General features: G+C 38.9%; 1 long non-coding RNA gene across 1 annotated transcript; it reads right to left on the bottom strand.

Annotated features, from left to right (window-relative positions):
* Window positions 1-2005: 2005 nt before the first annotated feature.
* LOC110935008 lies at window positions 2006-6215 on the bottom strand. Its single transcript, XR_002588795.2, has 9 exons — window positions 5218-6215; window positions 4665-4963; window positions 4258-4576; window positions 3954-4076; window positions 3789-3880; window positions 3215-3714; window positions 2953-3136; window positions 2407-2658; window positions 2006-2335 (listed from the first exon to the last, which is right to left on the bottom strand). It is a non-coding gene; the product is annotated as an uncharacterized LOC110935008 (long non-coding RNA).
* Window positions 6216-27202: the final 20987 nt, after the last annotated feature.

Below are 27202 nucleotides of genomic sequence, written 5' to 3'. Positions count from 1 at the left end.
AAATGCTTTACATTCGCAAACGCTTACGCAACACGAATTACAGAGAATTATGCTATTTAAATTGCCGTGTTTGTTTGTTTGGTTATCATACGCCTCCGCATACGCTTATCCCAACTAACACGCTAAATCGCAAACGCTGTTATTAGTAGTAGTAATGTTATGCTGTGTGATCTTATGTGCTTTACTTGTGTATGCTTATTATGTGCAAACGCTATCGCAATGCAAACTCAACGCTACTCGCACAACTCGATTCATCACACTAAAATGCAACAAAACTTGAAACTCGATGCTACACTAAAATACTTAAAGTACCAATGCTAACTAACGCAACAAAACGCATTAAACGAGCATCCTACACGCGGAAATGGGATTTTATGCACAAAACAGGCCCCTCGTACGAAGCCAGGCAGCCTCCTACGAAGGCACTGCCTTCGTACGAAGGCAGCTGGTTCGAATCAGGACCTTCTGTGCGAACCCCCATCATCAATAAATACCCAGCCCCTCCTCATTCATTCTCACTTGCTGTTCATTTCGAAACTCTGCTGAATTGTTGTCCGACCATTTTCAAGTAAGATTTAACAGTTTTCTTCAATTATACAACGTTTTCCACTTCGATTTCCACAAGAATCACTTCATTTTCATCTAAACTCTTATGTTTTCACTTAAAAACATTCATCTTTTCACTTAACTTTTTCTTTTCTTCATAAATTCCTGCTTTTACGAAAACCCTTCATCTTTTTTCATCAAAACTTCTTCTTTCACCACGGATTTACACGTAACCGAGTGTATTGGGACTAGCCACGACTTCCCAAGTTAGAAATCAGTTGATTTCACACTCACCAAGTGTTGAATCTAACTTCAAACTCTTAAAGAAACCACTTATGCTTGATTTTTCACCATAAACGGACCTAAAACGGCATGTATTTCGTTCACTGAATAGTGGAATGAGGTAATGTCGAAACCAGCTTGAATAGGACTCGAAAACACATCCGATTCAGGCGAAAACACAACATCGAATGCCAAAAACAGCCACATTTGTGAACTGAACTGTTCTGTGCGAAGCCAGCTTCGTACGAAGGCACTGCCTTTGTACGAAGGTACATGGCCTCCTACGAAGGCTCTACCTACGTACAAAGGCACTGCTTTTACACTTCACAGCCTGATTTCCACCCGTGATGTAATCAAAGACCTCTCCGACTTTAAGTTTAATCAGTAGCTTAAGGTTGGAGAGATGAACACTCGATTTTTCGAAGACAGACGCGAAGACACTCGATTTTGGACAACGAAAGCCCCACGTGTGCGAAGACCCACCTTCGTATGAAGGCACCAGCTTCGTACAAAGCTTCTGTTTCCCACCGACACTCCGATTTTCGACCATTTCAGCACTTTGGAGGACTTATGCTTCTGTTCCCGTATGCAGGCTGACCCGACGCTCCCTTCAATCCATTGAGGATCGTGTTTCTTGATTAGTACATGCTCTGTGAGTATACTCGAACCCATTTTCATTTAACGCACGTTTGGGTGTTACACACGTTCTCTATCAAAAGACAACACACAACGCAAACACTTTATAAACGCTAACCGCTCCCGCATGCTCTACGTGATTTGTTGAATGCTTGTTACTATGCTCACACAGTGTTACACTAGACCGCCTTTAGCAACGATAGTACTATAGTTTGGACTCAGCATCTGTTGTAAACAGAGTTTGCTAACGATCACATTACTTTACTTCACATGTTTACTTCGGTGAACATGTGTCGTGCATACTCTACATCGTAGTCACATGGTTAGGTGGTATCATTGTTGGTAGTTACATGCATCGCCCGTTACGTGTTACATGTTGGTTGTGCGTAAACGCTTTTATACTATATCTATGCAAACTTGTGTACTCACCTTTACTTTATGTATTGACTTTTATTTTAACGTATGTGGCAGGTTGATGGTCTGTTTGCTGCAATGGATTTAGGGAGTCTAGAAACTCGCAAATAAAATCTAGATTGTCGGACTTGTTGTTGTTTAAGAGATGTGAACTCTGTGATGACTGTTTTTGAAATATTTGTTTATTGGTATGGGATAATGAACCTTTTAAATATTGTCATTTAATAGTTGTTATGGATTCTCTTGAGTAATCTGGTTCGCCTAGTGCCACGCCCCGATGATTCCGCCATCGGTTGGGGTGTGACATCCATATGTCGCATTGTATACACTCCACAATCTACACTGTTAGTAACAGTTCTCCACTCCATCTCTTTTTTTTCTATAGGTGATTCATCAAGTTGTTTGATAGCTGGTGTTGTTTTAAGGCCTTTTGCAGGTATAAAACCAGTACCCTTCTCTGTAACATAGCTACATTGTGTCAGTAGTTTTACATAAATATAACATGGATATGAACAAATTTGGTATTACCAGGGTGTCTGGAAGCCCATTGTATCTATCTTTAAACTCTTGTTCAATTGCTAAGTTGTCAATCAATTCAACTTGACCGGTTTTCATGTGGAAGCACATGCAATAGAAATGATCACCTTGAAGTACTGGAATAAACAGGAGGTCAACTAATCCACTTTTTAACTTATATTTCTGTAAGATGTCTTCAAGATTTGAGGTAAATACGTTTAGCCGTTGGTTGTCGATGCAGTTATCATTGTACATGATATCTGGCTGTATGTTAAGTAATTACAAGTAAGGTCAAGTAATGTATTACCATGTGAGTATACATACGAAATTATTACATGCAAAATGTATTGATTATGGAAAACATTGAATATATGAAAATGTATTACATGCAAAATGCTTAATTGTGCATGCGAAATTTCTGAAATGTTTTTACATGCGAAATTCTTACATGTGTATGCGAAATTACTGAACATGCGATTTTTGTTGGATATGCCATGCAAAAATGTTTAGATAAACATGCAAATGCTAAATAATATTGGTCAAAAATCAGAAACATACCAATATTGTACTATACAAGAAGAGTCTGTACGATGATGATTTTCTAGCCCTCTTCTTCTCTTCAAGGTTGAGCACATCCACAAATGCATCGATTCCGTTTGATGCCACATATTGATTTCTATAGAAGCTTTCGAAGATAGCTTTGTATGTGTAAACCCCAGTTTTTTATCGGTAAAATACTAATCTGCTAGGCAAACATTATATAATTAACTTTTTTGAGCATATATATACATGTTTTTAGTTGATCTAATTGTTTACTTACTCCATTCCCATAAGCGTAGCAAATGTGTATCTAATCACACTCAATTCACGATCTAGGAATGCTTCATGCATATTAACCACTCTGTTGCAAAAAGGGGAACAAAACACATCCCCAAGGTCCGCATACCTTTTCTCATTTCGAGTTTTTGCGAGTTCTATTTTTTTATAAAGGAATTCATTTAACCCCTTTGGTTCCTCCTTTTTTTGTTCTCCACGTCCCTTTTTCCCGCTTTTTGTTTTGCAGGTGGTTGTTTTTCAACTGGATTTGAGACCTGTTTCCCCCCTACCTGGGTTCCTTCCCTTGTGTACTACCAGGTTGGGTGCCAGGCTGAAAAGTAACTCGATTGCAATTCTTCAGCCGTACCAAAGGGCATACCACGTCTCTTTCTTTTTCACTTTCGATATCCGAATCCTTTTCTTGTGGTTCCTGCTGTGTAGTATCTGCTAAATTAACTGCTTCCACTTCGGTTTTAGATTTATGCTCATTGTTTGGCCTAGAATCTGCAAGAGTGTTTCGAATTGTTTTAGTAAAAAATGTTAAACGTTTACCCTTTTATTGTAATAAAATTTTGTACCTTGGAGGTATGTTTTTCTGGAAGTTTTTCTGGAAGGTGTTATGTAGATTCTGCTAAATTCACTGCTGCTTCCATCGCAGTTTCACCACTTTCTACAACAGAGTGGTAGTTAAAAAATATAATCTTTTGTTCTTTTTTTTTTTATTTTGTAGTAAAAGTTTTTACCCTGCAATTGTGAGTTGTAAACGTATACACCATGTTCCACAGTTTGTAGTTTTGCAATAAAGGTGTTTGTTACTCCCCCATCACCTGTCTCTGTTACTCCTCCATCATCTGGTTGCAGTAGTCCTACACACAAATTTTTGAAGTTAAATAAGCCAGAATCAAAATCGCATGTTATACATGACATCGCATGTGTATATGAAATCAAATGTATACATGAAATCGCATGTCTACATTAAATCGCATGTGTATATGAAATCGCATGTGTATATGAAATGGCATGTGTACTATGAAATCGCATGTTTACCTTCTGATTCCATGTGTCTCACACTGTCCACAACATTGGCTATGACTTCTTGAACTTCTACATTCCCTCTACATTCTTCATTTGCAATATCTTCTTGATCAACATCACAAGCTGCAGATTGAGGCTCTCGAACCGAATCAGGCGACATACAAACCGATGTACTTCGAAGCGTGTCTTCTCACCGCTTACACACTTGCATAATTTTCGGATCCTAAAAACACTTTGTTTTTGCATCCAAAACCAAGTTGTTCATTTCTTGAACAATTTGAACAAGTGCATTGTATTTTTTGATATTGCTCGTCATTCGTTTCAACAGATTCTGTAATATTTTTGGTACAATAATCCGCTGAGAATAACATCAATGTTTTATATGTAAAAATAAATGAAATTAATATTGATGGGCATACCCATTTATTGATGTTCGAAGTCTGTCGTTGTTGCTGCTCGGAACCGTATATTACAGTATGAGAAAGTTGAACAGGAGTGTTGCAATAGTCCATCATTTTCCGTGTCTGTGTTCCAACTCCCATCACAAGGTTCAATTGCGAAGTTTCCGGCATGTCAATGCTGAAATCAAGCATATCATCTGTGTGCCCGCAAGGGTCCTCTTCGTTTTCTATTGCAGGCGCAGTTCTTTTTCTGTAGCTTTTTGTGGCGTCAACGGGTGGTATTGTATACTCCTCCGTTGAATGACCCTGCTCTTGATCTGGTTCAAAATCATTTTCAATTTCATTATCCGTCAGAGGTCCTTTATTTGAAATATGTTCTTCAACTTTATCAATCAACTCAGATGTGATATAACGAATAACCGGCATCTCGGCGACTTGCTCGAATAGCCGATGCCTCTTGTTGTACTCATGTGTATATAAAAGTTGTTTAAATATAAAAAAGAGGTAATTTTTACTTAGAATACATATTTATTTTTTTGTTTATATTGTTAACAAATATAGTAAAACTTACCATAAGAAAGGCGACAGGTCCCACGTATTGTATTTTTGTGTTTTTCCACCCCTGTCTAGTCCGACGTAATGTCTCCAGTAGATACGAGCACCAATCTAGATGCGGTATATCTTCAACAGCTTCTACTCCCAGCAAACATCTTTTATTTGCATTTGTAGCTTTTGTAGTCTCCGCAAAAAAATGTCATCCAGTATACTAGGAAATTGATTTTAAACAAGCTTCCTCCCTCTCTTTGGTTGTTAATTGCTGATGCAATCAAGGCATGAGTAATCCTCTCGTTGGTTGCCCATTGACTGATGAACTGATCAATAATACTATCCCTACCTTTGGGTTCCTTACTCTTTTCAACTTTTTTAACTTTTCTTTTATCAACAACTGTAACAACTTGCTTAGGTCCTTTTGGTATTCCAAAGACCTCATAAACTGAATCCGAAGTAATTTTGATTTGATGATTACCTATGTTAAGCTCATTAAACTCCTCATCAAAGTTTCAAACTGGCCAAAATCCTAAACGTGTTGAAATATGGTTAAGATTCATATCTAGAATAGACCCAAAGCCCATACTTTTCACGTCAGCAACTTGTTCTTTTGAAAAATTTCTTACAGTTTCCATGTACGGTGTAGGTTGACATCTCAACAGCAATGCTTCGTTGTGATATTCAAAGAAAGGCCTAGGTTGTGTTCTAGGTGGTTCAGGTTGGCTCGTTTTTTTCCCTTTTCTTTTTTTTGGAAGGATTATTTTTTTTGTATTTTAGATTTCTTAGCTTGTTTCAGTTTCTCACCCTCTTTCAGTTTCTTCTTTTTTGGTACAGGCTCAACGAAGTCATCATCATCAGAATTTTCTTCTACAACCCTTCTTTTCTTGTTGTTGTTCACTTTCTTCAATGTGGATATAGGCATTTCCAAGTCATCATCATCATCAATTTCTACAAAATCGCATGTTACTCAAAAAAGACTTCGCATATTATAAGAAGCACACTAATATGTAAACATGTATTTCGCATGTTATAAGAAACCACTATAGTAGTTTCACATGTATTTCGCATGGTATAAAACCATGTATTTCGCATGTTATATGCAATGTATAATCAGAATTCGCATATTAGAATAATCCAAACATAACTCTTACATCTATTTCGCATATTATAAGAATCATAAGCAAGACATAACCAAATAGGTTCACATGTATTTCGCATATAGTGTGAAACCCTGTTTTCAAAATTCGCTTATTTAGACAAAACCCTTACCAAACACAACTAATTTTTACATCTATTTCGCATATTATAAGAACTAACCGATGACATAACCTACTCAAAACCCCCTAATCATACCAAATCGCACGTATCACACTAAACCATTACCAAAACCCCCTAATGATATAAAATCGCATGTATCAGACAAAACCCTTACCAAACACAACTAATAATACAAAATCGCATATGTCCTACAAAACCCTTATCAAAACCCATTATAAAATCGTATGTATAATCAATAACCTGGATTCATCTTCTTTGATTGTGGTCTATCGTTGTTGGTCTTGTTCCGTTGCTCCCAACTCATTAACCTTCGTTGAAATCGCACCGGAAGAGTCGAACGGAGTTTGGGGAAGAAGGATGTGAGGTTTTTGATTTTGATTTAGGGGTATGATTGTGAAGTATCTTCTTTGATTTACAGGGATTATGATTTCGCAATGACGATTTTAACCTTGGCGGTATGATTTATATATATTAATTTGATTAATTTAATCATATAAATTAGTTACGCCCGCGTTTAAATGATGGAAGATCATACGGCTGTGGGCATCACGTACATATTGTACGATAAAGGCCATTGTACAATAACCGGTCTATATATATATATATATATATATTAATAAAATAAAAGGCTATAGTATGTTGTCCAGTAAACAATGCACACTTACACGAAATTTATTTTTCTATCATTACGAGATACAGTTTATTTAATAAATTTTTGGTAATCAATTTCTTCTTATGAATGTATAAAGTCTCATCATACAGTGGCGAAGTTTCAGATTTCCGACTGAGGGGACTAAAACGTATATACCTAAAAAATGAGTAAATTACAAGTTTTGTCCTTTATGTTTACACCAAATTGCAGGCGCTGTCCTTTTTTCCAAAAGTTTACAGGCGGTGTCCTTAGCCTTCCAAAATCTTGCACGTTATGTTCTTTAGGCCAAACCCAGCTAGAATTTTTGGTTAAATCTGGTCTTGTGCCTTGCATATGAGGGCATTGTTATCATTTCATCTCTTCAGGGACTATTGTGTAAAAAAAACTTACGTTTAGGGACTAGTTTGTAATAAATTGAAAAATAAAGAAATATAATATCTCTCTCTGTACCGTGCAATTTACCCCTTTTTTTAATATCTCTCTCTATCTTTCACATCTAAAAGTCCCTCTCTCTCTTCTCTCTCTCTCTCTCTAACATAGCCTGTCACCACTCTCCACCACCACTAACACATCACCGCCACCATAATTGCGGTGTGTTCTCATTGATTCACTTTCACTCTTTTTTTATTTTTCTGCTTTAATTTCCCCTCAAAATGTCACACCCCGAATTTCCAACCACAAACCCGGTGGGGAGTATCGTGACGTAAGATTGGTATCGTCATAGTCAAATATTCACATATAGCACAACGGAAGTCTTGGAGTATAAAATATTATTACAAACGTAAGCGTACAAATGTTCAAAATAATTATACAGACTTGTTTGTAATAAAATCCACAGGCGGATCAATAAATGTATAAAAGGGAGAACATCAGACTACTAGGCTTTATGCAAAAGAGTTGCAAATTCCTATCCTAGCACTACCTAGCAACTTTCAGCCTATTGACGTATAAAAGGGAGAACATCAGACTAATAGGCTTTTGAAAATACGTCAGTTTTCACTGGTAAATACAATCAACCGACACATTTTGAAAACATTTTCAAAAATGTTTTCATGTACACAATGGTACATATACTTTTCATAAATAACTTGGGACAAACTATATCTCATGTTATCATTTTTACAATGCTTGACAATACATCTAGGACCCGGTAACAAAGCCGAGACGTGATTAACCGACACACCACTTATTCCCTTATTGGCAATACCCATATTGGGCAAAACCCGTATTGGGTTATAAAATCATTTTAATAAAGCATTAGCGTCTGTCAGGTGTATGCCTACACCCCGCGCTTAGGTCGTGGCCACTTACAATTAAATGAGCTGAGGATATCCAGGACACGGTCGCATTAAACCCCAATGTTTAAGTCAAGCAATACGAATTAAAACGGGTTATTTCAATTCCCGACACACTGGTCTTCGATCCCATACCCGACCATACGGTAATAATATACTGTATCCCAAGCCCGTATAGGGAAAATAGGTTAAGAATATTTACCTGAGCTAACACTCGTCTTATAATGCAAGATTTATAAATAACTCAGCCGTATTCAATTAAGTAAGAGTAGGTAGCAATTTACTAGAAGGCTCTAGTCTGGAATGATGCTATAAATAACCAATTAGAATGCTAACGGGTCTTATTCAAGTCATAGACTTGGACCGGTTAACTTAAAATATCAAAAACGGTACGATACGCTTGATTAAGTGATGACCGGAGAATGTAGTTTAAACCCAACAAGTACTAAGACTTGTATAATATAGGTAAACAAATAACATTCTGGAATTTGAGATAAAAATGATAAGGTTTAACCCGTTTCGGTAAACTTACGTAAACTAGTTACATAAGCTTAACCATACTCGTATAAGCGATATCGGGTAACCGGATGAGTCACGAACAAGTTCTATATGCCAATACGCTTTAAACAAGTTATAATATCAGTAGGATATTAACTTGTATGCCCGTTAAGGTTTTAAAATCAAACTACGCCTTATAAGGGCGTTTTGGTCATTTAGCGACGTATAAAAGGAACTTGCGTATAAACTGATGTTATGACCATAAACGTTCTGAAAAAATACTTTATTTGTGATATAATATCGGTAGGATATCAAACATATGTGTGTTTTATAGTTTAAGACCAAACTATGCGCCGTAGGGGCATTTTGGTCATTTCACACATAGTTTGAAAGCTTATTTGAGAATCTGAGTTTATAACATGTACCTAATGTAAGAATATTTTAAATAAGTTATAAAATCACTAGGTAACAAGTCTTGGTGATAAATATGGTTTAAAACCATATTATGCGCCAAAAGGGCGTTTAAGTTGTTAAATGACGATATTCGCGATCTTTTATCAAAACTGATGTTATGATCAGGTTTATGTTGTTAAAATATGTTATTTAATATAACTTATCATTAGGTAAAAGGTTTTGTATCACATTTATGATTTAAAATCATTTTAAGTGCCAAAAGGGCATTTTCGTCATTTAAGGACATAATACTGGGACTTGTACTTAAACTCATATTATAAACGGACTTGATATCCCAAATTATTCTAATTATGATATTATATCAGTAGGTGATGAGTTTTATACGAGAAATTATGTTTAAAACCGTTCTATGTGCCGAAAGGGCATTTCAGTCACTTTAAAGCATAATTTACGACATTATATGAAAACTCAGTTTATGATCAGTTTAATAACATCAAAATATGTTAAATATTTTAACATATCAGTACATAAGCCATTTGCAAGTTCATTAGTGATTAAAACCTTATTTTTTTAATAAAAAGGGCAAATTAGTCCAAGTATGGCATAATAACGAAAACATGCATAAAACTCAGATTACTATTATGATCGTGTAATATAACCTCAGTGTCACACCCCAACCGATGGCGGAATCATTGGAGTGAGACGAAATAGATTGCTCATCACACATAACACTATTTTGCGACAATAATTAATTCAAAACCGATTTTCATTAATAAACATAAATTGTCAATACAACGAAAGAAGTACAAGTACAACATGGAAATGACAAAATACGACAACAATAACATAACAAAACATAATCAAATCTAGTATCTTGAGCGTGTTTCTAGTCATCCCTACTAGATTCATCATGGCATCAACATCAACCTGTAACATGTTTAAAATAAAAGTTCAATGCAAAAGCATTGGCGAGTACACAAGGTTTGTATAAATATAGCATAAGTATAAAGAGCATTTTCTCGAATCCACATGGCAATTGTATACAAGGTAAACTAGCATGCGTCACTATATGTCAAACCCCAAGTGTCCACAAGAATTAAGTGTCCCTCGCCACAAAAGTAACGAGACAAGTTTATGAATAAAAGACTTAACAAGACCCCGACGGGCGACGTGCTACTCCTATAGCGCTATATATGTTAAGTTCGGGCTAGCAAAGTTAATGACAAAAACATGTATGATTCTAGCATGTACCTAAGTAAACAAGTAGCATGTATAAGGATTGAGAATACAAAGCATATTTAAGTGTATGTTGTGAATTTGATATATTAACATGTTACAACCCAAAGTGTTTTAAAAGTAAAAACGGGTCAAGTGTATTCACGGTTTTGCAAGCTTCCACTTGTTAGTCCGTGAAGAGTTGTTGATTTGGAGGTAGAACACCGAGTCCTTCTACACGAGAAAACATAGGTGTGTGAGTAATTTGGATGATAACGGAGGATTTAGATTCGGAATTTAAAGTATAACAAAAGTAAGTATACAAGAAAATAATCATCTAGACTTAGTACTCGTTCTTGACACTATAAAAACCCATAAGGGTTAGAATGATTTCATGGGTTTAAATATCCATTAGAATCGTAACGAGAAACTAAGTACTTAGGTGATGTAACTTAGTACCTTGACGAATAATCATTTGATTATCATGAAGGGTTCGGTTATTAGATGTTTTATATATGGTATATAGTATATAGTATGACTATAGTCCAACAAGTGTTACAAGGATCTCATATAAGTCATGCAAGGAGGTAGGAGGATGACCTTCCATTTAAGACCTCTTTCGTAGAATCACCAATGCACAAGTTGTCACAAGGACAACAAGGATGGTCATGATTGTAATAAAATAAAGAATGAATTAACTAACTACTCGAGGGACAAATCATCAAGTGAGGTGGTGGATTGGAGGTAGGAAAGCCAAGGCTTCCAAATAATCACACACATCCAACACAAGTCTTGTTTCAAGAACAAGCTTGGTGGATACAACACTTGTGGGTTAGAACCCTTTCAAAACAGAAAGTTTGGAGTGATAAAACACTCCAATTTTGTATGCAACAACCTTGTTTTTAAGCTTACTAATCATAGACTTGATTAGTAGCATAAGGACATAGGTTTGTATGAATAAACATAAGCTTAAAGTAAGTTTTAATAAGTTTTCTTCCAAAATAGAAAGTTGGACCTCAATATGGTGATGTTTCACCTTGGTTTTCCATGGAAAACCTTGTGAAAACAACCCTAGAGGTGTTCCACACTTTGTAGAGGAAGAAGGAGTGAAGAAAGGTAGAAGAAAGGTGAGTTTTGACTCACTTTTGCACATGAAAGTTTATAACTTGAACTGATTATAATATGAGATTTAGCTACTGATTTGGAGTGTTTAGATTGAGGATTATTATGTTTGCAAAGTGGAAAAGTGTGGGAATGAAGTGGGATTTATAGGAGTGGATTACGGTTAAGTTAGGTGATTAAATAATGAAGAAAACACACCAAATAACACAAGAATGACCAATAGATGAGTTGGGAACAACTTTCTGCCAGATCGAAGGGCTCGTGGCACGCGAGAGAGATGGAGTGGCACGGTTGCGGCCCGCGACCCACTATACTCCGGGATTTTGTTTGTTATTTTGAAACTTTTGGTCCCTTATGTTTTAACTTAGTTAGATTTTAGGGTTAATTATGTATAAAGGCATAATATAAGTGTGTCTTATGAACTTTTAATATGTGAACAAGTGTGAATAAGCATAACTAAGTATACGTATATATCAAGGATGTATAAACATGCATGGAAACGTATAACTTGAGTATGTATGATTGGTATTTGTATGTTTAACATGTATCGAATCGCGAATAATGTAACATAAGTATGACGAATTCAAATGTATGATCATGTATGCATAAGTAAAGTATGGTTTTTATGAGATATGAATTTTATTTATGACCCAAGTCTCGGATTTTACAACGATACAACGAATATACGAAATACAAGAATACAAGATTTCCAGAAATAGAAATACTAAACAAGCTTTCTAATTATGGAAAGTACGAAAAAGCAGGGCGTTTCACTCAGAGGGTTATGCTACATTATATTACGATCATAATGGAACCTTAAATCGGTAGCAAACTATTCAAAATCGGGTTAGAATCGAAAGTCAAAGTAGAAGTCAAACTTTGCGACTTTCGGTTAGGAACCGACCCTAAGACTGGAATTGACGAGCCGAACATGTTTACACATGTTCTAATAATTATTACCAAGTTGTTTAAGTGTTAAAACATATTTTAGAACACCTCTAAACTCAGATTATGATTATTTCAAACACTAACCCGTTTGACTTTTTAATATTAATAACTTTGACCCGTCAATTGACCAAGCAAACGTGATTATCAGGAGGTGCCCTTTTGAGGGATTAACACCTACCTAATTACGATCACGTAGCCATGTTCATCTCGAACAATGCCTGGACCATTAAGGTCTAAACCGAAAGTCAAAGCATTTATTGAAAAAGCTTGACTTTCGGCTTTTAAAAGCCTACAAATGAAAATGCAGGAGGTAGGAGCACCTACAAGTAGTCCTAGCACGAAAAAGAACTCAAGAGGAGGCTCCCTTTAGCTGGGAATCTCCAGGAGAAGAGAGGGGCTTGAAAAATGAGAAGGTGCAAGTTGTTTGGTGTCACAATGCACCTATTTATAGTTGAGGAATGTGTTTGAGAGTGGTACCAAGTGTCTTGGGGAGTTATGAGAGGCCTACAGGTGTCCTTGTACGTGGCATAAACCAAAAACAAGCCCCTAGTATCAAATTAAGTGAGTTTTGGTTGTATTTGTGGTGCCCAAGCAAAGATTTCGAGCTGGGTTGGGCCTGGCAGCCCGCGACAGGATCGACCCAAACACTCCGTGGCCCGCGGCGGCCCCATACAACTTTCCAATGTTGGTAACTTTAGTCCTTTTGCTCTAAAACTCAATATAACTTTCTTTTTTGGCAATTTTAATCCCTCAAGACCAATATTAGGCACACCCGGGGTATGACCGAGCATCAAAAGTTCCCGGTTCGTTAAAAGGTCACTCAGAGGTATATTAACATGTTGACGCTTTTAGCCCTCCATAACTCAAACATTTAATTGAAATCACAAATGGTTTCGTTCGTCCAACAAGTGGCTCGCTTGAGAATACGAACACCATAAACGGTCACTCAGAGGCATAGTTTAAGCATGTTGACACTTTTAGTCCCTCCACGTTCATACTTTCATCATTTAGCAAAAAAAAAAAAAATCGTCCCTCCTAGCCAACATTTGGCATAATTAGGATTAGGGACACGTTTCAATACATTATTAGACACGATTTTACGAGGTGTTACACAAAACCCATAAGTTTTTGAGCTTTTAGGGTTTCTTTGTCAACTATTTTGGGTGATCCTTGTGTCGATACAGGTATGTATATATGTATTGATCGCCTTTGAGTGTGTTATCAATGTACAATCTTCACCAATCTGTGAGCTTTCATGGATGTAAACAAGGAGAAGCTTGTCAGGTTAGTGTTGATCTAGGTTTTTTCTTGGGTTAATTTTTCATATTTCTGTTGAATTTTGGTTAAATTAATGAGAAATTGAAGTGGGTGTTGTTCAAGTTTTGATTTTTCATTATGGGATTTTGTGTTTTTGTTTGTTTTTATAAAATGAAAATGTGTTAGGTGTGAAAATTTGTTGTTTGTGTTTGGTTTAATATGAAAATGGTTGGGTGCCTGCCAAGTGTTTGTTTTTATGCCTAGATACAAAAGAATTTAGCAATTTGTTCACATGAATGTTAGGAAGAACAGATGTTTGATTTGTGGGAATCAGTCAACCCTTTTTGTATAAACAGATGTTGCAAGAGTGTAGTGGATCTGGGTGGCTGAAGTCTAGTATAAGTTAAAAGATGGTTTATGACTCACTGGTTCTCAAAAGAATTTAACAGTGGCTTCTTTATAGTGGGTGATCTTTTACATGGGAGAAGGGATTATGAAGGTGGACAATTGGATTGGGAGATTGAAAAGATAAGAATGGAGATGCAGATTTTTTGATTCTTGAAGGAGAGAGAGATAATTTAGAGAGAGAAAGAGTGTTGAGAGAGAGAGAGAGAGAGTTACTGGGTTTGTATATGCGATTTTTTTTAAATTAAATATGTGAAATTACAATAGTACCCTCATGTGCCTTGCACATGACATAACTTAATAGAAAATTCTAACTGGGTTTAGCCTAAATGACATAACGTGCAAGATTTTGGAAGGTTAAGGACACCGTCTGTAAACTTTTGGAAAAAAGGATAGCGCCTGCAATTTGGTGTAAATATAAAGGACAAAACTTGTAATTTACTCTAAAAAAATTATAAAACCGAGGTTAAACGTATATATCTAAAAAATTCTATACAAAAACTACATATCAAATACTACTGAGCAAAAAGTTTAGGAGGTCAGCCCCATATAAACATGGGAACAAAACTTCAAAAAAGTTGAATAGAAAACCTCATCCTACATTGACCACAAGGAAAAATGTTTCTCAAAATAAATGCCTATAAAACAAAGCAACACGAGGGAAGAAAATATGTCAAAGAAAATTCTCCCAACCCAAACTTTGCAACTATCACATCAACAAATTAAAATCTTTTGGTCCATTTTAGAGCCTTTCAAATTTGAGGGTTTTTTTTTCTAATTTTCTTTTTATTTTTTTTATTTTAATGTAACGAGTTCAAAACGCTTGGTTTTTCTAACATGAAATTTATATATATCCAGTAAATATATTAGTAATAATGTCAACACAATGAAACTTAATATTCGAATATACAGTAACTCAATAGTTAAATGTATAGCACCTTTATATCTTATGACAACATGGAATTAAAAAAATATTAGAAGTGCATAAATTCAACAGGGCAGATTGCTAAATTTCAATTTGAAAAGTCACTTAACTGATAATGATAGAAAAAAATAAGTTACTGTCTCGTATAATTTCAATTTTACATGAACCAAGAACGTATGATAGCAAAAGTAAAAGAAAATTATGAATTATGAATATGCATGTATCTCTATCATCATAGATTGTGCATATTAATTAAGGATTGTGCATATTAATTAAGGATTGAGCAAATATATAATTTATCGTCACATCTAACTACATGAAATATAATATTTCGATTAAAGGTTTTGTCACAATAATATAAATCTATACTATACAATAAAAGAAACCTGTTTTGAGACACGTGTCATTCATTGAAGACACCTATTTTTAGGGTTTTTCGTGTTTCTTTTATATTTATCTTCTAATAATTATAGATAATATTAAATAGAAAAAAAATTAATTGAACAAAAAAATATATTGGATAACATCGGATTACTTAGATGATAACATACACATATGAGATTTTTTTACTATTATTATTGTTTTATTATTTATCAAATATATCAAATACTTTAATTTTTTATACATAAGACTTTATCCAAAATTATATTTATTTAATATACTATTAATCCAAATCTAATCTAATCTAACTAATATAATAAAAGAAATCATCTTTTGGACACGTGTTATTCATTGAAAGTATCCTCAAATTTATACTTATCTTATATTAACTAAATAAATAATAAAACAATTTATCCTGATTTATTAAAAATATATTTTTTTTACTATTTGGTATACAAATTATATTTATTCAACTCGTGTAAAACGAGGGGTTTTAAAAATATACTTTTTTTATTATTTACTATACAAAGTTACATTTATATAACCCGTGTAATACACGAAGTTTTTAAATATATAACATTTTATCATTTGCTATGTAAAATTAGATTTATTCAACACGAGGTTTTTTAAGGATATAATTTTTTATTATTTGGTAGATTTTTCAACCCGACTATACACGGATTTTTTAAAGATACGACGTTTTTAGTATTTAATATACAAAATTACATTTATTTAATCTGTGTAATACATATGTTTTTTCAAGATATAACTCTTTTTCAGATCTATCAACACATGTAATATACGAGGTTTTTAAGGATGTATTTTTTTATTATTTGGTAGATTTATTCAACCTGATTATACACGGGTTATTTAAAGATACGACGTTTTTTAGTATTTAATATACAAAATTACATTTATTTAATCTGTGTAATACACATGGCTTTTAAAGATATAACTTTTTATTATTATTATTTGATATATAAAAGTATATTTATTTAACTTGTACAATATACGAGGTTCATAAAGATATAACTTTTTACTATTTAATATATAAAGTTACATTTATTCAACCCGTGTGATACACGGGGTTCTAACCTAGTAAAGTACATAAATAATAAAATAAACACGTTCCCTAAATTGGCTAAGGGTGTAAGGAGTGGTTAAACACTTTGAAGTGGCAAACTAAAAAATCAACCAATGAGAATGTGCCACGTCAATCAGTGAAAAGTGTTTAAACTTTGGTGAAAAATGTTGGCAATGGTTTAAACACTTGGTGAAGTGGTAAACTTTTTTTTTTAAAAAAAAGGAAAAATGTGTGATTGGTTGAGAGATGACATGGACCCCACCCCACAACACCCTCTCTCCCATACACTCCCTCTCTCTCCTGCTCCCTCACTCTCTCTCTTCTTCCCGAGTCGGCAACATATCACCGATTCGTTTTGTTTGCCGCGTCGTCAAAAGATCGGCGCCGGTGTTTGCCGATCGGCAAACTGGTTTGCCGCACGTTGCCGAGTCCCACACCGTACACCCTAATGATTTAAAAAAATCATATATTGACTTTTATCCATTCTTAATCTTTACAATTGTTCCCATGCTTTTCCAATGATTTAAAAAAAATCATATATTGACTTTTATCCATTCTTAATCTTTACAATTGTTCCCATGCTTTTCCATTTGACCACTTCGCATGAGATATAATATAGTTGTGTTCTTTTTTTCTTTAACAATACGTGGTTGACCAACCATCAATCACCAAAAAAGAAAAAAAAAGAAACACAATTATTGCTGCATAAAATTAAGAGTTGCCAATGTTTCAAAGGATGTTTGGAATTACGTTTTAAAGTGATTATTTGATTATTGCGTTTGTAAAACATAAATAATCTAAGAAAATGTTTGGATAAAAAAATGATTATCTGCCTCCAAAACACAGTTTTGGAGAAGCATGTACCTACATGCTTTTTCAAAACGCAGTTTTGAAAACACAAAATCTATTTTGAAAACGCATAATCTATTTTGAAAACGCAACACCAAACACCCCTTCGATACATTAAGAAAAATCAATTTCTTACATGTGGCATGAAAGTTTTTTCAACGAAGAACTCACACACACAACCATAAATCTACACCATTTGCTCATAAATGAGTTTTGAACATAGTTTATGAAACAAAAATACTTTATTTTGAATATAACTTTGTTTTCAACAAAATTTTTATTGGAATGTTGGAAAAAACATACATTTAGATTTTTTTTTCTAAAATTAAACGAACCCAACTTATTTTGATAGTTCTATCAATATTGCTACTTGTTGCACATGAATATCCATTTCGATCCCATCACTTTCCCAGCTTTCCCCTATAGTTGTATACAGAAAGGGGTTATAAATTATAATAGCATAAATCTTCTAGGAGCCTAATATATAGATTTTATGGGGCAGAAATAATTAATAGCAGTTTTGTTCTCATCTAAATATCTTATGCTAACTAATTATAAGTTTAGTGTTTTTCAAATTCGTTTAAAGCAAACTAGGGGGTTATGCCTGCGCTCCGCGTCGCCCGTCGGGCTCTGATTCTTAATGAAGAAACACTGACCTAAGCAGCACCTACGGCTTCAATGATTAGTGACCCGAACGCTTGGCTGCAAAACAGAAACACCATTAGGACTCGTTACAGGAATGGGGTTATTCCTGTAACCACCCTCCGGCGTGAGAATAAGTATTGGTTTATGAAAGAAGTTTTGGAGAAGAAGATGTATGAGAACAAGATGATCATACCTTATACGTTTACCTCTATTTATAGGTTTTCCATTAGGGTTCCCTTTAACCTAGGATGTATTCCGATAAGTTAGAGATTTACACGATCTTCCCGAAAAGTTGGAGATTTGGTTGTGCACCTTCCATGTAGATATGGAAAGTTCTAGAATAATCGTTTGTATTTATATTAATATAATAGGTTGTAACCGGGTCGGGTTGACCGATGCGGGTCACACCTCGTCATGTCCCCCCAGTCCGAGCTCATGGAAAGAAATCCATTAGGTCGGACTAAGAGAAAAAAGAAAAAGTTAGTGTATTATGGTTGTTACTACGGTTTTGGGAAATGACGGCGAAAATATAGGATGTGACAGTTGGGTCATCATATCAGTGACAACTGTTTTTACCCCATATGGACACGTATTTTCGTTCGTACATCTTTTTGAATTTGAAAAGTTGCCTTTGCGTATAAATAACGACTCCTTATGTAGGAGTTCAAATCCTTTCCCCCAAATCATTCCTTCGTCGTTCTTTCTAATCAATGGCTTCGAAAACCAACGAATCGTCTTCCACCGCTGCCGCCCCTACAGACATACTGTTTTGTAAGTGGGGCGTAACATCCTTCAACAACCTTGTTCATGATTATGGTATTAGGGCCGAATGGAACCCCGTTTTGCCGTCCAAAACCGACACTGCATTCCCCTTGAAGGTGGGTAAAATCACTTTGTTCAGTGATTTTTTCAAATTCTGCAATTTCCGGCTACCCATCACCAAATTTTTGAAATCGGTGCTTGATTTTTACCGTATCCACATTTCTCAAATACATCCCCTTGGTTTAGTGAAACTTCGGCAATTTGAGTATGCCTGCATAGCACTGGGCCATATCCCAGAACTGGTTGTCTTTAGGGCTTTCTTTGTGCTTGTGTGGAAATCCCCTTTCTTTACTTTCGACCGGAGGGATACTGACGTGTCGTGCCTAAGGGATATTCCTACCAGTTCGAGGGACAAAGATTGGAAGAAGAAATTCTTCTATCTTGATGCCGCTGTTATCCCTGGGGAAATGCACTGGAGAGAGAAAGGGCCAAAGGATAAAGTGAAAGACGATGCTCCTCCTGAGGATGCGTACGCGTCAAATGTTCTGTACATAAAGCTGTGTGGCCGCCCCTTCGAGTGCACAATTATCCCAGAAGGTGCGTTGGTGATGGCCGGCATGAGTTTGTTGTGGCCTGATATTAAGCGTTATCCCTCATTTCAAAGGGACGATGCAGGTATGTTTACATCATCATGCATTGCTATTTTTGCAGTGTTTTTTTTTTTTTTTTTTAACTCCCCATATGTCACACAGCGGAGTGGGGTATGTTTGACTTTATTGATCCTCCTCGGCATCTCGCGTTGAAGCCTGCCGACCGCGTGTTGGACGAAGGAGAACCAGATGTGCTAAGGGTGCATCTTGAGCAGTTTCTTCTACCCGCTGTACCGGCGGACCCCACAGCATCCGTCACCCCGTTGTCAGGTGTGGCAACTACCGCCTTGTCAGTGCCGGAGAAAAAACCTACCCGGATAAAGCTTACCGGGAAGAAACACACAGCAATCCATGGGGGTGTGCCCTCCGTGGAGGAAACTTCTAGTGTTGGGCGTGATGTTCCCTTGGTCACCGATCTGACCAGTCCAGGTCGTGCCTCTAAGAAAAGAAAAACCTTTGTCGTACCTACTCTAAGTGCCTTTGAGGCGGTACAGGCTGCTTGTGCTTTCCTAACAGGTACCTATTGCTGACTACCACTGTAGCATACTAGCGTTCATGTTGCTAAAGCCCCGCTACGTTTATTGTGCAGGTACCTCTGTGGGAGTGCCATCTGGAGTTGTTACACCAACACTTGTGCCAACCGTGGCGCTGTCATGCCCTGGTGCCAGTGTTAGTATGCCCACAGTCCTCAAGACCTCGGCTTCTGCTACTGCCGCTGTGAGCTGTGTCATGCCCCTCCCTATTCCTACGTTATCAGTAGCTGTAACTGTTGATCCGCTATCCTCACTTTGGACAGGCGGTCTTGATACACCTGTGATTGACTCGCCCAGAGGCATTTTTGCTGATGTGGATAAAGATGCTACTACCGTGTCAGCGGCACAGGAGGTAACCAGCATGGGTGGTGGCGAAACTCGAGGATCGAGCAGCGGTATTGCTGATGACGGTGTCCGTCTGATTGACGACCTGTTTATACCAGTTGGGACCCCAATGCTCAAGATAAACGCTACCAGCCTCACTGGAAAATCGCTGAATCCTCAAGGCTGATTTTTCCCCCTGTGGTTCAACACTGGGTCGAGCGGGCGTATCCCCCTGCCGAAGCGGCGTACGTAGAGGGTTTGAACAATGAAGATCTGATGAATTCTTCAATATCTGACTCTGTGAGCCTACCACGAAGGTTGGTTGAAATCTGTCGCAGGTGGATGCATGATAACACCCAACTCCACCAGGCTCGAGCAACTATTCAAGAATTGAGGGACGACAAGCACCGCTTAGAAAGTCAACTTCAGACTGTGGGATTAAGGGAGGCCAGATTCTTGTCGGAGAAAAACAAAGCTGAGGAAGATTTGCGGAGGGTGACTAACCATCTTGCTGAAGAACGGATCTTGTGGGCCCGCGACATGGCGGAAAAAGATCGAGTGTTAGCTTAGGCCAAGAATATACAGGAGGAGTTGGAACGTAAGGCCATAGCGGAGGCCCAGAAGGTGAGACTCGAGTTATCGGCCCAATTGGAAAAATTTCGTGTTGACACTGATTTTGTGTCTCAGGTTCAGGAGCGGTACCAAAGCTTGACAACTGAAATAGAAGCCTCCCATACCAAAATCCGGCTTATGCAGGCAGAGCTGGAGGAACGGGAAGGAAAGGTCAAGGAGTTGCAGGACCATTGCGATTCACTTGTCACTCAAAACAACAAACTTGCTGTATCGTCGTCCTCTAAACTAAAAGAAGTGGAAAATGCTCTGGCACAATCCAACGCAGAAGTCGATGATTTGACCAGCCAGCTAGCGGCTATGCGGGGAGACAGGAATTGGTTGATAACTAATGGGCTTGTGGGGGCGTTTGAGTACCTGCGTGAATCGCCCCATTTTACTAGCTTGGTTGATCGTCTTTCCGCGGCTGCTTACCAATCCGGGCATCATGATGGTGTGTATAAGGGCTATATGGATTGCCATCAGTTGGATAGGGTATCGCCGGATTTTCATGCTGTCAAGGGTAAGCTGCAAACTGATATGGCGAGCGCCCTTGAAGCGGCGTATACCGAGCCGCTGCCCTGTTATGGCGATTTAATGGACAAAGTCAATGAGGATGGGATAGAATCGCTGCGTCTGATGCTGGACCCCGCGGAGGAGTCTGAAGAAGAATGACAACTTCGCTTTTCTTTTTGTTGCTTGTTATGTACTCTTATTGCTTTGCTAATGACACTGTTTGAATTGGGTTTAGTGCCCATTTCTGTTTTGATTTGACAGCTATATTAATGCAAATGTCATGATTTCTGACACCGCCGAATTTTTAAAATATGGCTCTGTGACGTGTGATGATTATTTTCCATTAATGCACCCGACGTCACCACTGTCAAAACTTTTTACTCCTGCTATAAATTTACCTTTCGTTTCCTTATTTGGTTGTTTGGACATGATGGAAAGAAAACGATATAGGCAAAGACTCTCCGAGATCTTCCGGGTTCTTGACGCTGCTGATGGCTTGCTCCAGCTGCAATACCCGGTAACGAGGTCGATGCTTAGGGGGAGGAGACCCATTCCCAATGCTGCTCCGGTTCGTGCTAACCGAGCATGTCAGAGCATTGTTATTGAGGATCCTCAACCAGTGGATCCCGGAGTGCCACAGCTATCAGCTGATGTGCTGTCTAGTCTGATTCCGGTGAACCCTGAACAGCGATACCGTCTGACGTACCAACGCCATTCTGGTGGTCGGCCGAGGAGGCAGCAGGTGGATGGCTCAGGTACGGTGGTTCCGATGGTTGATGGTTCATCTGACAATTTGGCCATCGATCCAGTTGTAGTTGTGGGTGATGAGGTGGTGGTGCATACCCCTGCAGTGGTGATGGCACCCAACCTTCCTCAATAGGTGTTTTGAACATGTTCTGTATTTTGGTTCCCATATGTTTGGTTTTTAGTAACAGGGACAAGTACTTGGTTTTTTTGAGATAGGTTATGTACATGTAGTGATGCCTATCCGTTTTGGGGCGGTGTATGTATCTATTACCAAGATACCCGCCGTAAGCGCTTGTTATTGTTAACCCTATGACTTATATGAATGAAAAATATTTCGTGTTTAAGGGTGTTGTTTGTGTTTTTACCGTTTTATGCATTCATCGTGCGATGGTAACTTTTGTAACAAATAAACTTAAATCTTTATTAAACTTGCATGGAGTAATAAAAGAAAAGCAGAAAAACCCCAACACGGGTTACAAATGTGAATTGAGAAGATAGTTAACTCTTGCTGTTAGGAGCAAGGTTTTACAGGTAGCATTTCCTCAACTGGGCGATGTTCCAACTGCGCGGTATTGGCGTGCCATCTAGTCGGGATAGGCGATAGGCCCCTTTACCCAGATCTTCTTGGATGATATAAGGGCCTTCCCAGTTTGGGCCCAGTTTTCCTGAGGGTTCCATTCTACTTGCTTCGTTGTCATGCATGACGTAATCACCCGCCTTGACACCCGTTTGTTATAATACTTTTCCAACGCTTTCTTGTATCGTGCTTCGCTGATGGCGGCTGCCTCACGCCTTTCTTCCAACAAATCCAAGCCTTCTCTCAGAGATTGGTCGTTGTCATTGCCTATGTTGAGACGGCGTAACGACGGTAACCCTGCTTCAGCAGGTATCATTGCCTCCATTCCGTAGGTAAGGCTGAATGGGGTTTCGTTGTTGCTAGTTTTGGGCATTGTTCTACGTGCCCAAAGGACATGTGGCAATTCTTCCACCCACGAGCTTCCCTCGTGCCCCAGTCGTTTTTTGATGCCCTCTAGCAAACTCCTGTTCGTCCGCTCCACCTGTCCATTACCTTGGGGGTGTGCTACCGACGTAAAAATCTGCTGGATGTGGAGATCAGTGCCCCATTCCTGGAAAATTCTATCCATGAACTGTGTCCCGTTGTCACTCACCAGGTAAAGCGGTAACCCGAACCTGCACACTATGTGCTCCCAGAGGAATTTTTTGGCATTTTCCGCCGTTATCTTAGCCAAGGGTTTTGCTTCCACCCATTTGGTGAAGTAATCAACCGCCACAATTAGGTACTTCAACTTTCCGGGGGCCGGCGGGAAAGGTCCTACGATATCCACGACACATTTCTGGAAAGGTCACGCTGCTGTCACCGGTACCAGGCTGTTCTTGGGCCGTATTGTCTGAGGAGCGAACTTCTGGCAACTGCGGCATTTTCGTAGTTCCGTTACAGCGTCTTCGTGCATCCCAGGCCAGTAATATCCCGCGCTATGGATTTTGGCCACCACTGCTCGAGGTCCGGCGTGTATGCCGCATAGACCCGCGTGAATTTCGCTGATGAGGTACTTTGCCTCTACTGGGGAAACACATCGCAGCAACGGACCCAAGTAAGATTTTCGGTATAGGACACCATCATTGACCTCATATTGTAGCGCTTTCGTTTGTATCTTCTGTGCCTCGCCCTTGGCGGGAGGTAGCTCACCCGTTTCGAGGAAGCGTAGAATCGGAGTATACCATCAAGGTTCTTCCATTGTGATGGCGGAAACACTACGTGGTTCGATTGAGGGTGTTTGTAACGTTTCGACTTTGACTTCCTTTTCCATGCCTGAGGTGGCGAGTTTGCTTAGGGCGTCTGCTATTTGATTCTTTCCTTTATGTACATGGTTGAGTGTGACCTTGTCGAAGGAATCCATGAGTTCTTTAGTTTTTTCCAGATATTTCGCCATTGACTCGTCTTTAGCTTCATACGTTTCGTTTACCTGATTGTTAACCAGCAACGAGTCGACGTATGCGTCTACCCTGGATGCCCCCATGGATTTTGCCATCCGTAAACCTGCCAATAATGCCTCGTACTCCGCTTCATTATTAGAACATTCAAAGTCGAAACGTAAGGCGTACATTAGTCTGATTTGATCTGGACTTATTAGCATTAGGCCTGCACCGGACCCCTTTCCGCTAGATGATCCATCAGTGTATAGTTTCCAAGTCTGCCTTGTAGTGCTGGACTCTGGTATATCTTGGACGACTGGGTCCGTAATGACTTCTCCTTCCGGTATTTCAGCTAAAAAATCAGCAATCACTTGCCCTTTAACCGCTGTTCGCTTCTGATATTCAATATCTAAAGCCCCCAGCTCAATGGCCCATTTAGCCAACCTGCCCGAAACCTCTGGCTTATGTAAAACTTGCTGTAGCGGGTAATTGGTTAAGATTTGTACATGGTGTGCCTGAAAGTATCTTCTTAGTCTCCTTGTGGCGTGTACTAATGCTAAAACTAGCTTTTCCAGTGTAGGATAGCGCGTTTCAGGCCCCGCTAGCACCCGACTTATGTAGTATATTGGTGTCTGTTTCCCTTCTCGTTCAACCATGAGCACAGCGCTCACCGCCGTATGAGCGGCCGCTAAATACATCTTTAGTATTTCACTGGGTCTGGGCGCTGTCAGCGTAGGTAACCCTTCTATAAAACGTTTCATTTCTTGTAGAGCCTGCTCCGCTTCGCTGGTCCATTTGAAATTCTTCTTGTTGAGGCAATCTTTTAATGTTTTTATGAAAGGCAATGACTTTTCGGCGTGCCTTGCTAAGAACCTGTTGATTGCTACCAGTCGTCCATTTAGGGCTTGAGCTTCTTTCAGCGTTCGGGGAGAAGGCATTCGCGCTATGGCGGCTACCTTTTCCGGGTTAGCTTTAAAACCGTCTCGGGTGACTACTACCCCCAGGAACTTCCCCTCTTCCACCCCAAACGAACACTTCTTTGGATTTAATTTTATGTTGTACTCTCTGAGCCGCTGGAAAGTTTCCTCGATATCTGCCAACATCTGTTTTTCTTCCCTGCTTTTAATTACGGGGTCGTCTACATAGGCTTCCAAATTTCGCCCGATCTGTGCCTCAAACACCTTGTCCATGAGCCTCTGATAGGTAGCTCTTGCGTTTCGTAGCCCAAAAGGCATCTTGGTGTAACAAAAGATGCCCACGTCGGTATGAAACGCTGTTTTTTCTTCATCTTCCTTGGACATTTTAATCTGGTGGTACCCTTTATACGCGTCTAGGAAACATTTGAATCGATAGGGTACCAGGGAGTCGACCTTTAAATCAATCTCGGGTAACGGGTACGCATCTTTTGGGCACGCCTTGTTTAAGTCTTTGAAATCGATGCATATTCGCCACGTGCCATCTGGTTTTTTCACCATGACCGGGTTGGATACCCATGTATGGTATTGCGTTTCCCTGAGAATTCCAGCTTCCACTAACTTTCGTACTTCTTTAACGACCGCCGCCCGGCGGTCCGGGGCCATGCTGCGCTTACCCTGAGCAACCGGCTTGACGCCTGGAAGTGTGGCGAGCCTGTGTTCCGCTTTGTCACGGGGGACTCCCGTCATATCGGAGTGCTCGAAAGCGAAAATGTCCGCGTTTCTTTTTAACAATTGCTTCAAGTCGCTTACAACTTCCGGGGACAGAGTGTCCCCAATTGTGACCATTTGGTCTGGATGGCGCGTGCTTAATACCCATCTTTCTGGTCCCGTGGCTCCGGTGGGCCCCTGGCGACATCGTTTGGTATTTAGTACTTCCCCGATTTTATCGCGAAATACGGTGGCGATACCTTGCGGTGTTGGGAACTTCATAAAACCCCTTGCCGTGGAGACTATGGCGTCCAATTTTCCCAGGGTGAATCTTCCGATTATCACATTGTGGTATGACTCAGCGCGGACTACAAGGAAAGTTAGTAGTATGGTTCTTTCTTTGGGTGATTGCCCGAAGGTTACCGGGAAAGTGATTTGACCAATAGGGTCAACCTTTTCCCCTGTGAAACCTTTGATAGGGGCGTGTACTGATTCAAGCAACTTCCTATCCTCTAGTTGCATTCTATTAAAGCAATGTTCATAGATGATGTCTTATGAGCTTCCGGTGTCGACTAGGATTCGCCTCATGCGGTAGTCTCCTACTGCCGCGGAGATGATCAGGGCGTCTGTGGTAAGATGCAAATCCTCCATTCGCGGTTCTATAGTCATTGTTGCCAACATCCAAGGCTCGAGCGTGGAGAAACTCCGCTTCGCCCCCCTTCCCATGTCAGCGTGAACCATGTTCAATTCGCGCTGCCTTTTGCCTGCCGCTTTATCATTCTCCTCCTTGACCACAGGCGGGCCTTGCTTGATATCTCGCACTAGGTGTGCCAACTTACCCGACTTCACGAAGTATTCGATCTGTTTTTTAAGCTGAAAACAGTCGTTGGTGTCATGCCCGCTCCCCTTGTGGTACTCGCAGTATTTACTCGTATCCTTGTTAGGGTTGTCTTTCAACGGCTTTGGTGGATTAAGCCTGAGGTTTTCTGAGGCAAGAATTTCAGCCGGGGTCTTGCTTAAGTTGGGATATTCAGACCGAGGTTTTGACGTCTCGTTCCTTGAATAGGAGCTTCGGTGTCTGTCATATCGCGAGTCTTTGTCGTTTCTCTGATATCGGTCTCCCCTATGTTTGCTTTTGGACCCCCGGTGATCTTTTTCCTCTTGATTTTTTAGGGCTTCTTTCTTTCTATTGGCTGCGTGACTGGCCGCTACCGCTTTTTCTTGTATAACATATACTTTGGCTATTCGCAGTATTTCATCTATGGTTGGGGGTACACCATCCCTTCCATGCAGCGTTCTTAGTAGCTCGTCATCGTTGACTCCTTGGAGGAATGCTCC

The sequence above is a fragment of the Helianthus annuus genome, chromosome 4, assembly GCF_002127325.2.
Source record: "Helianthus annuus cultivar XRQ/B chromosome 4, HanXRQr2.0-SUNRISE, whole genome shotgun sequence".
NCBI lineage: Eukaryota > Viridiplantae > Streptophyta > Magnoliopsida > Asterales > Asteraceae > Helianthus > Helianthus annuus.
The sequence above is the reverse complement of the archived record's forward strand: the minus strand, read 5'-3'. Positions and strand labels throughout refer to the sequence as shown.